The following is a 12,401-nucleotide window of genomic DNA, read 5'->3' on the forward strand; positions in this document are numbered from 1 at the left end:
TCCAGATACACTGACAGTGTTGCTATCTGAACCTACAGCGTACTGAGCGCTAGACCCTTAAACCCCTGCTGTAGGAATTCTAGGATTGTTGGTGTATACATATTGATTCTGTCATTTTCTATGCACCAGCTGTTGAATTTTATTCCACATGTTTCTATAGATGGCCCTAGTGTTAGGCTTCCTGGCGCTCAGAGGCCTGCTAGGGGTCCCTGAGAGGAAGTGTCCAGGGTTGGTCTGCAGAGACACTGAGTAGCTGAGAGAACCAGGCTCTCTTGGGCCAATACGGTGCAATTAGAATTAGTCTTGTCTGTTACTGTAAGAATTTTCTTTAGGACTCGAGGAATCAGATGCACTGGAGCAAAGGCGTAACATCCTGAAATTCCAAGATCTCTGAAGTGAGTCTATCCCAAAGGCCCGGTCTTGCTGGTTTAGCAAATAAAAAACCTTTGCCTTGGGCATTTTTTATGGATGTAAAAAAAAGGTCTATTTCCTGGCATTCCCCAGCGAGCTGTGATCACCTCTGGATGTAGTTTCCATTCATGGGTTCCCCATCCCCAACTGCTTGCATCTGTGGTCAACTTCCGCAAGGTTGGAAAGGACCATGCCAGATCCGGATTTAGATTTGCATTGTTTCTCCACCAAAGTGCTCTTTTTACTGTGGTTGGGAGTAGAAGTGTTCAGTCTACATCCTCCCATTGTTCTTGTAGAAGGAAGGCCTGGAACGGCAGATCACACTCTGCCAATTGAGCAGCCAGTATTGTCAAGGTTGACGTTGGAAGGTTGTTCTGTATAGCAGAAACGTCTTCCGATCTGTTTAACTGAGCCGATATCCCAAAAAACTGGATATTCTGGGTGGGATGAAGGTTTGATTTGTCGAAGTCGAGCATCCACCCCAGTGACTTCAACCATTGTTGGGCCTTCGTACGGTCTTTTATCATCTGTACTTCTAATGGTCCTGCAAAGAGCAGATCGTCTAAATAAGGGACTATTGTCATATTCTTCAACCTTCAGAGGGGCCAGGGCTTCTGCTAGGACCTTTGTGAATATCCTCCATAAGAGGATAGGCTGAAGGGGAAGAGCCCTGCTCTGGAAATGGTATCTCCACTGCCAACCTTAGGTATTTCTGAGAATCTTTTATGGCAGATGTGGAGGGAGGCGTCCCCGAGGTCCATGGTCGCCATGAAAGTTCATGGTTGAAGGATATTCTTCACTGAAAAAATGGAGTCCATGCAGAAATTTCTTGTACTGAATCGCTTGAGAGGTTTTGAATACGAAATCAGCCGAATCTTCCCTGATGGTATAGTGTTGATATGTATGTGCGAAAAGAAACCTTGCCTTTTTTTTGGGACTGGAGCAAGGACCTTCTGGTCTACCATTTCTCCCTGAAGCAGGGGGAGAGCTTGGGCTCTTGGGATCTCTGGGAAACTTCATCAGAAGGAATCTCTCTGGTGGAAAGCTGTTGAACTCCAAAAAGAGTAATCTCTGGCAATGACGTTTAAGATGTAAAATGTTGGCTGTCATTTTCTGCCACTGAGGTAGGAAGGCTAATCTTCCCCCTTACTGGCGTCTTGTAGTCACTGCTGCTTTGGGGTTTGGCCAGAAGTGCCAAAGAGGACTTTGCTCTTTGGCTTCCCCTAATGGCCTGCCCAGTGCTTCCTGGGGAGATCTTTTCTCTCGCCTTGAGATCGCTCCCTTTGCCCTCAAAATCAAAAACTCTTCTGAAGGGGGCTTCCGTTTTTCGGTCGGAAAAGATTTCTTCCTGTTCGCTGTACTTTCCAAAACTTCATCCAGCCCTGCTCCAAACAGCAGATCTCCAGAAAACAGAGGATTACACAATCTTAGTCTAGAAGCTGGGTCCCCAGACCATGTCTTGAGCCAAATGGCTTGTTTTGATGCCACTGCTAGACCCCCTGATCTTGCCACAAGCGTAACACTCTGTGGATGCACCTGCTATATAGCCTACAGCTTTAAAAAGAACTGACAAGGACTTTAGAATTTCTTCCCCATTTTTGATGATGTCCTGAAGTTGTTATAGCAAGAAGTCAAGGTTTCTTGCTACGCAAGTAGTGGCGAGTGCAGTCTTCAGGCTGGTGACACTTGTTTCCCAGGCTCTCTTAAAGACAACGTTTCCCCTTTTGTCCATGCAGTCCTTCAGACGACCCATGTCTTTAAAGGCCAACAGCAACTTCATGGAGACTTGACAATGGAGCATCCAATTTGTGATTTTTGTTCCACACCACCTATGGGTCATCGTCAAAAGTTAATCTCTTTGTGGTTGGCTGCAAAAAAGGTTTTTTTCCCTGGGTCCGCCCATTCTTTCTGCACCACCTCTGACATCACCTGGTGGACTGGAAAAACCTTGGACTTTTTTCCTTTGACCCGGATACATTAAATCATGAATGGAAGGAAGATCTTTGTCTTCCTTTATTCCCACCGTTTCGTACAGTTGTGCTCATAAGTTTACATACCCTGGCAGAATTTAATGATTTCTTGGCCATTTTTCCGAGAAAATGAATGATAACACAAACTTCTCTTTCACTCAGAAAGCGTTTGGCTGAAGCCATTAATTATCAGTCAACTGTTTACTCATTTTAAATCATGGGTGTCCAACCTTTTGGCTTCTCTGGGCCACATTGAGTGTAGAGAAATTTTCTCGGGCCGCATATAAAATATATACTATAGTTAAGGTATATAAGTAGTAAAATGCAGCCGTGCCCTTCCCGTGCCGCGGTGCCCCCCGCACTAATTTAACACAACTAGAGGATGATCAAATGAAATGGAATCAGTATTACAGAGGTTTACTTCTTCTGAGAGATATTAAAGGAACAATAACCACCATGACCACTTCAGTGATTTGAAGTGGTCATGGTGGTAGGAGTCAAACACTGCACATGCTCGCCGCCCCCCCCCCCCCCCTCCGAGGCAGCCTCTGCCTACCATTAGTTGGAAGCCACTGTGGCCTTGCCCCAAACCTGACTTCCTTCCTAGCAAAAAAAAAAAAAATTGTCAGGGGGCAGTGGGCCGCATTGCCTGCGGTTCCGGGCCGCATGCGGCCCCCGGGCCGCAGGTTGGACATGCCTGTTTTAAATCATAATGACAACAGAAACTACCCAAATTACCCTGATCAAAAGTTTACACACCCCAGTTCTTAATACCGTGTATTGCCCCCTTTAACATCAATGACAGCTTGAAGTCTTTTGTGGTATTTGCGGATGAGGCTCTTTATCTTCTCGGATAGTAAACCTGCCCATTCTTCCTGGTAAAAAGCCTCCAGTTCCTGTAAATTCTTGGGCTGTCTTGCATGAACTGAACGTTTGAGATCTCCCCAGATTGGCTCAATAATGTTGGAGGTCAGGAGACTGAGATGGCCACTCCAGAACCTTCACTTTATTCTGCTGTAGTCAATGACAGGTTGACTTGGCCTTGTGTTTCGGATCATTGTTATGTTGGAATGTCGAAATACGTTCCATGCTCAGCTTCTGGGCTGATGAATACAAATTTTTCTCCAGTATTTTTTTGATAAAATACTACATTCATCTTGCCATCAATTCTGACCAAATTTCCTGTGCCTTTGTAGCTCACACATCCCCAAAACATCAGCGATCCACCTCTGTGTTTCACAGTAGGAATGGTGTACCTTTCATCATAGGCCTTGTTGACTCCTCTCAAAATGTAGCGTTTATGGTTGTGGCCAAAAAGCTAAATTTTGGTCTCATCCCTCCAAATGAAATTGTGCCAGAAGGTTTGAGGCTTGTCTCTGTGCTGTTTGACGTATTGTAAGCTAGATACTTTGTGGCATTTGCGTAGTAATGGCTTTCTTCTGGCGACTCGACCATGCAGCACATCTTTCTTCAAGTGCCTCCTTATTGTGCATCTTGAAACAGCCGCACCACATGTTTTCAGAGAGTCCTGTATTTCACCTGAAGATATTTGTGGGTTTTTTTTTTTGCATTCCGAACAATTTTCCTGGCAGTTGTGGCTGAAATATTAGTTGGTCTACCTAACCGTGGTTTGGTTTCAACAGAACTCCTCCTTTTCCACTTCTTGATTAGAGTTTGAACACTGCTGATTGGCATTCTCAATTTCGTGGATATATCTTTTTTTATCCCTTTCCCATTTATACAGTTCAACTACCTTTTCCCACAGACCCTTTGACAATTCTTTTGCTTTCCCCGTGGCTCAGAATCCAGAAACGTCAGTGCAGCACTGGATGAAAGATGCAAGGGTCTGTCAGGAGTCCACAAACTCATTGACCTTTTATACACACACTAATTACAAGCAACCAGATCACAGGTGAGGGTGGTTACCTATAGAGCCGGTTCACACTGCCGCGACCTCTAAGTCGCCTCATAAGTGGGCGACTTGTTAGCGCGGCTTGTATGATAGACGACTTTGTACTTGGCCAATCAGAATATGATGGTTCTGGGTCATGCTCAATCACACAAAAAAAGTTCTTAAAAATTGTCGTTTTTGATAGAGAGCCAATTATTGAAAAAATGATTGAAAAAAAATGAGATTTCTTTGGATTTAGTGTCTAGGGGTCTAAAAGGTGTACCTGTGAAGTTTCAGCTCTGTAGCATGTCCAGAACCAGAAAAAAAAAAGATAATTTTCTTAGAATTATTAACCACTTGCCTACTGTGCACTTAAACACCCTTCCCATCCAGGCCAATTTTCAGCTTTCAGCGCTCTCACACTTTGAATGACAATTGCGCGGTCATGCTACACTGTACCCATATGAAATTTTTATCATTTTTTTCACACAAACAGAGCTTTCTTTTGGTGGTATTTAATCATCTCTGGGTTTTTTATTTTTTACAAAAAAAAAAGAAAAAAGACAGAAAATTTTGAAAAAAAAAAAAAAGTTTTTCTTATTTTCTGCGAGTAAATTTTGAAAATAAATTTTTCTCCCTCACTGATGTGCGCTGATGAGGCGGCACTGATGGGCACTGATAGGCTGCACTGATGGGCACTGATGAGGTGGCACTTATGGGCACTGATGAGGTGGTACTTATGGGCACTGATGAGGAGGTACTAATATGCCGCACTGATGAGCACTGATAGGCGGCACTGATAGGCGGCACTGATAGGCGGCACTGCTGGGCACTGAGAGGTGGCACTGCTGGGCACTGAGAGGTGGCACTGCTGGGCACTGAGAGATGGCACTGCTGGGCACTGAGAGGTGGCACTGCTGGGCACTGAGAGGTGGCACTGCTGGGCACTGAGAGGCGGCACTGACGGGCGGCACTGATAGGCGGCACTGATGGGCACTGGCGGATGGCACTGATGGACACTGACGGGTGACAGTGATGAGCACTGACGGGCGGCACTGATGAGCACTGATGGGCAGCACCATCAGTGCCCACACTCAGTGCCCATAGTGCTGCCAGTCAGTGCTCATCAGTGCCTAGATGAGCAGGCACTGATGGGCACTGACTGGCAGCACTATGGGCACTGATTGTGGGCATTGATGGGGGCACTGATGGCGGGCACTGTGGGCACTGATGGTGGGGGCAGTGTGTGTGTTTTTTTACCTTCAGTAATCAGGGCACTGGTGATCAGTGCCCTGATTACATTTGTCTGTGTCCCCAGCGGCTGTCGGCTCCCCCTCCTTCCTCACACTGCAGTGTCTGTGTGAGGAAGGAGCGCCGGCGATGAGAGATGATCTCATATGTTTACATATGAGATCATCTCTCATTGGACGGCTTGATCACGTGGTGAATGGCCGCTGTGATTGGCCATTCACCACGATCTGTGATCGGCCGTGTCCAAGGGACACGGCCGACACAGATTCCCCCCGATGCGCGCTCGCAGGAGCGCGCGGGGGGGCGTGTCACTGGAGGCCGTTTAAAAACGGCCTCCCGAAAATTCGAGTCCGCGCTGCAGCCGTATATAGGCTGTAGCGCGGATGGGAAGGGGTTAATAGAGCAGGGTAGTGGCTCCGCTCCACCTGGGAGTTTTTGTTGCAGGCATTTATCGGGCGTCTTTGGAGGCAGGCATGACTTTTTTTGGATTTAGTGTCTGGGGGGGTCTAAAAAGTGTACCTGTGAAGTTTCAGCTCTGTAGCATGTCCAGAACCAGAAAAAAAGATATTTTTTTCTTAGAATTTTTAGTAGCACAGGGATATGGCTCCGCTCCACCTTTTTTGTTTTTGTTGCAGGCATTTATCTGGCATTTTTTGGGCATCTTTGGAGGCAGGCTAAAAATAAGAAAAATTATCTTTTTTTCTGGTTCTGGACATGCTACAGAGCTGAAACTTCACAGGTACACTTTTTAGACCCCCCAGACACTAAATCCAAAAAAAAGTCATGCCTGCCTCCAAAAATGGCCGATAAATGCCTGCAAGAAAAACGCCCAGGTGGAGAAGAGCCATATGCCTGTGCTACTAAAAATTATAGGAAAAATTATCTTTTTTTCTGGTTCAGGACCATTTTAATGGAAAGTCGGATCACAAGTCGCTTCAAATAAGATAAGGAGGCGACTCCCATTGAAGTCTATGGGACAAGTCGGATACAAGTCGCCTCAAAGTAGTACAGGACCCTGTTCAGAAGTCGGAGCAACTTCAGTAGAGCCAATTAAGACGACACTCATTGATTAACATTGCTTTTGTTATGTCAAGCGACTTGGGGCGACTTGAAGGCACACAAGTTGTGGCAGTGTGAATGGACTCTCAATAGCCATTCAAATCCCTTTTTGTCAGCTTGTGTGCATGTTATCAGGCCAAAATCACCAGGGTATGTAAACTTTTGATGAGGTTCATTTGGATAATTTCTGTTGTCATTACGATTTAAAAAGAGTAAAACCCAGTTGATTGATAATAAATGGCTTCAGGCAAACACTGACCATGAGTGAAAGAAACAAGTTTGTGTGTTATTATTCAAAGTCTCTGAAAAATGGCCAAGAAATCATAAATTCTGCCAGGGTATGTAAACTTATGAGCACAACTGTATATGGCCCCTAAAAAGTCCTAGACATCCTCTACTTTTGGCCCTTTCTTTCCTCTTCTCTACCCCCCCCCCCCCCTTCCTGCTCCGAGGCTGAGCTACCGGTGGCTATTTCGCTGGCTGCAAAGCTACCTGCTCGTTCCCTCACCATCTCTGAGGCGACTGACCTTGGCAAGGCTATGCGAGGAGCGAAAACATACATAGGAGGCGCATGCTGTTGTAATTGGCGTTTGCACTACACGTGAGGTTTTGCCACAAACTTTAGACCAAAAAACAGAAAAAAAAAAAAGGCAAGCATAATCAAAATTTCCCTGTCGTTTTTTTGAGCTTAATATTGATAGAAAGAGGGAAAGTGGAATGATATAACCATATAAAAATCATGTACGTACCCATACCCATAACTACTAAGGCCCTGCCTCACTCTCCACAACACCTTGTATGCGGTCTTATTCCCCATGTTGTATGACATGGGGCATAACGCTGACACTGACAATTCAAAGCAGGTGATAAAAGAAAAGAAAATGGGCAATTTTAAAGCGTGACACGTTAGGCATTTATTTAAATCGGTGTAACATCCACTTTTATATTTTACCAAGAATTGGGTTATATATTTAGTTTTTTGCAAAAAAATTCATTGACCACTTGCCAACCGTCTAAATTTAGGTCATTACTTTTACGTTTAATACCAGGGTTATGGCTGCAGCTAGATGCCATAACCCCGGTATCATTTTTTTCCCTTAGGCTGCCAGCTTTTAAAATAAAAATTTTCCTGTGGCCGAGTCGTTGGGGGGGGGGGGGGGGGGTAACATTTAGAAGCGATGCGCTTACATTACCGATCGCTGAACCCGGGAAAAATCTGGTGTTGGCAGAATTTTCCCATAGAGATAGATAGCAAACACTCATACCTCAATGCCCTGACTGAAAAAAGAGAGCACGGCCAATAATGAACAGTGATGTCACTGAAAACTCAAAACAGTGCAATGAGTCAGGTGGCTCACAATGGAGCTAGCGATCCTAATATGGCTCAAATGGAGACAGCCAATAGACATCACTAGTGGCTCAATAAAGAGTATTCATGACAGACCACTGGTCTAACGGGCAAATTAGAGCTAGTCCTATCTACACATGACCCCAGTAAAAAAAGAACTGCCCAATACAAATTGGGGACATGCAATAAGTCCATAGGCAGACCGTGTATATGGAGTACTAGTAACGTTACACACAGTGAGATGAAATCCACAAGGGACCTATCAATGTAAGCAGGTGATAATGCAATGTAGATAGATCCATTAAGCATATACTGCTGTAAGTAAATAAAACATTTGTAACACCGGTCAGTCAGCTGGTAATATATATATATATATATATATATATATATATATATATATATATATATATATATATATATAGTAAATAGCTGGAGAAGGATAAATACATGTGAGTAAAGCACATAGATCATCAATCCATCTTAATAACCCCCTATAATAAATTTCCACTGACAAGTTCCAAACAGCACCCATGGAAACTGACAGTCCCGTTCATCAGCAATGGGTCCACTGAAAGGTGGGGGTCTCAGAAGCAAACAAGGCATCCACAATAATTTGCGGCCGATGCTCACAGTGTAGTACAGTTAAATGGCCTCAGTCCCATCTCATACTTGCCGTGATGTATAGAGCAAGGGAGTTCAGGAGAGGGGAGGCAAACAAATTACTCACATTACCGCTGGTCGTAGACAGTCCGGTCTTATGGAGTAGATCACCAAGTCTGCAGCTGCTGGTGCTATAAACCAGACGGGGCTCTAAGGGCGAGCAGACTCAGAATGGCGTGTGGATCCCCACAACTGGCATCAAACACGTGCAGTCACCGGGTCGCCAAGTCCAGGCTGAGGCACCTGTCTCACCGAAGCTCAACTCCCCAGCCCCGGCTCCAGGAAACACAGCAGGCAGGTCCCAGGGGTTCACACTATGTAATGCAATCCTAGGGCTACAGTCAATCGCCAAGCAGTCAATACTCACAGGTCAGCTTCACAGATGTATGGTTCTCTGACTCCGCTCTCTCGTACGGCTCACAGGCCTCTCGTACGGCTCACAGACCCAGCTCCAGGTAGGTGGCGTGACGTCAACGCTTTTCGCTGACCAATCAGCTTCGTCAGGACGTAGCGCCACCTAGCTTCTAGTTGCCTTAAATACACCCATCCAATTGAATGATTCTCAAATTTAAAGGGGACAACCAGTCTAGGTATGCATCCAGAAGCAACCTAATGTAAATAAAAGTAATTATAAATACCAATTTCACCTGAGATAGAGAAGAAACAGTGGCAAAAAAAAAAATCCCCCTTAATCAAGAAATGCCTGTAAATTGATTTCTTTATGTAAACCAAAAGGAAATAACGTATTTAATTTATAAAATCCCAAATTTTTCTTTTTACAACAGAATTCTATCAAAATCTCCCCTTCTTGAGCTTATTTTGAGTGCAAAGGTGCCTTTAACCAATCAATTTTAGAGTCATGGTATTACAAGAAATGATGAGCCAAAGGGCTCTCGGGTTCTTTTTTCTTCATATCTCTTAGATGTTCTCCGATACGTAAACGTATTTGTCGCTTAGTTTTACCTATATAGATTTTATCGCAAGGACACACCGAATACTATAAATGAGTCGTAGCACAGTTGATCAGACTTTTACTTGAATAAAAGTTTTTATTATTCGAATCCGAGAACCTATCTGTTCTCTCAACATGTGGACAGACTTGTCAATGTCCACATGAGAACAATCTCACCATCCTGGGGATAGATGAAAGCCAAGTAGAATCTTGTGAACGGATATATTCAGACTGGGTACGTTTATCCGCAATGCTGGGAGCACGACGGGCTACCATCTGAGGATAATCACCTACGATCCTAGATAACACAGGACATTGCTGTAGATGTGCTAATGTGATGTTAAGATCTCTCTGACCTTGCCCCATTGGGCCTTATATTTGGTAATGAACCTAGCTGGCTCATATACATTACCAGATGCCTCAGCCGGTTCTTTAGGGGTCAAAAGGGAACCACGGTCCCTCAAGGAGGCCCTCCTTTTGGCTTTTTTAAGAACTTTGTTAGTGTAGCCTCTCTCCATGAATCTACAGACCATCTGATGTGCCTCCTGAGAAAAATCCTTTTCGTTGGAGCAATTCCTCCGAATATGGAGGAACTGACCAATCGGAATGCCGCGGATCAAAGAGGGAGGGTGAAAACTATCAGCTCACAATAGCGTATTTGCAGCAGTGGGATTACGAAATGTTGATGACCACCATCTTTGGTGATCTGGAGGTCAAGAAAGGAGATACTGGTCCGATCGAAGGAATAAGTTAATTTGATATTGCATTATTTTGTTGCAATTTATCAATAAATTCATGAAAACCCTGTTCATGACCCCTCCAGACAACCAGAATCATTGATATAGCGCACCCACTGATCTATTTATCCACTATTGGACTTGCTCTTCACCTTGCTGGGCAATCCTGAGGACCGCGACCTGGTGCTAACACATACCCAAATCCTTCTGCACTATCAGGAGCCCTGGTGAACACCGGCTAGTACTTAGACCCCACCCGTCAGGTGAGAAATCCCCCTACTCGTCATCTCTGCTACGTTGACCCTGACAAGCTGTGTCCGTCAATGAACAAAAGAGAAATAACAAACATGTTATACTTACCTCCTCTGTGCAGTTGGTTTTGCACAGAACAGCCTGAATTCTCAGGTCCCTCGTTGCTGCTCCTGGCCCCTCCCTTCTGTCAAGTGCCCCCACAGCAAGCAGCTTGTAATGGGGGCACCGAGCCAAGCTGCAGCTCCGTGTATCCATTCAGACATGGAGCTACCATTCTACCTCACCTCCTCTCATTCTCCTGATGGGATAAATTACTTTGATTGACAGCCGCGGGAGCCAATGGCATATCAGCCATTCAGGAGAGAGAGTCCAAGACAGCCAAGGGACTTGTATGCAAGAAAGAGATGGGCTCGGGTAAGTATTCATGCCGGTTCACATTTGTGCGATGACAGAGATCGCATGTAATTCAGAGCGCACTGCTCCTAAAATCACATGCGATCTCTGTGCGGTGCAAATTCAGCCATACAGTTTGTATGGCTGAATTCGCACCGCAATCGCACCTAACACGCACAGGACCCTTTTTTTGTCCGCAACAGAATCGGATCGCATGGTGGTTCACACTAGTGCGATCCGATTCTGTGCGAACTTTTCAGATTTGCGATATGCGATCTGATCTGGGGGTGTCGTTAACTTTTAATTGACACCCCCAGCGTATTGCATATGGCAGTGTGAACTGCCAGGGGTGCGGATGCCATGCGGGAACAAGCTGTATATTCGCAGCGTTCCTGCTTTGCAGAAATGTGAACCAGCACTTAGGGGGGCTGCTACCCCAGAAGGTTTTTAGAATGCATCAAGATAAAAAAACCTTCTGACTTGACAACTCCTTTAAGGGTAGAGGAGAGATTTGGGGTCTCCGTAAAGAGGACCTGTCATGCAGTATTGTTATCGTAAGGGATGTTTACATTCCTTGCGATAGCAAAAAAAAGTGCTAAATTTTTTTTTTTAAAAGGATAGTGTAAAAATTTTAAAAAGTGTAATAAAAAAAAAAAAAAATACATTTTTGAAGCACCCTCATACGTAGATCAGGCTTACATATGTAAATGGTGTTTGCACCACACATGTGAGGTATCGCAGTGAACGTCTGAGCGAGAGCAATATTTCTAGCACCAAACCTCCTATGGAACTCTAAACTGGTAACATGTAGAAATTTTTAAACTTCACCTATGGAGACTTTTTAAGTAGTGTAGTTTGGCACCATTACAGGAGTGTGCGCAATTTTAAAGCATGACATGACCGGTATCTTTTTACATCATCTTTCACATTTTACAAAAAAAAATTGGGGCATTTTTTTTTTTTATGTATAGATTTTTTTTTTTAATTGCGTTTGAAAAACCGCTGCTAGGGTCTCTGCTAATAATAATACTAATATTATTTATATATATATATATATTATATATATATATATTTATTTATTTATTTTTTTATTTTTTTTTTATTATTGATCATGTCAGGGGTTCTAAGTAATTTTAAATTCTAGAAAAAAAAAAAAAAAAAAAGCTGATTTTTCCAAGTTGAGAGAAGTCTCAGAATAGGCCTGATCTTCAAGTGGTTAAACTATTGATTACAGAACAGAATAAAAAGTATACTTAGGTTTCCTCGATATGAACCACTGGAGGTGCTGAGCAAATAAATCCATAGTCAATTCCAGCACAGCACTAAGACATGGAAGTGACACAAAGACTGATGAATTGGGCTCTCACACTACACAAATCAATGAACGCCAGAAAGATTTCATTACTATTCTGAATTCCAATCATATGCAAACCTCTATATACCGCGGTGCTAGAGTCTTTATTCACATCGCTTGTCC

The 12,401-nt window shown here is 44.0% G+C and overlaps 1 protein-coding gene across 2 annotated transcripts in view; it reads right to left on the bottom strand.

Annotated features, from left to right (window-relative positions):
• The window catches only part of PGPEP1 (pyroglutamyl-peptidase I), a 167,420-nt gene that overhangs the window by 74,941 nt on the left and 80,078 nt on the right, over window positions 1–12,401 (bottom strand). The gene's annotated exons all lie outside the window — the stretch shown is intronic.

Source organism: Pelophylax lessonae, assembly GCF_965119305.1.
Source record: "Pelophylax lessonae genome assembly, chromosome: 1".
NCBI lineage: Eukaryota > Metazoa > Chordata > Amphibia > Anura > Ranidae > Pelophylax > Pelophylax lessonae.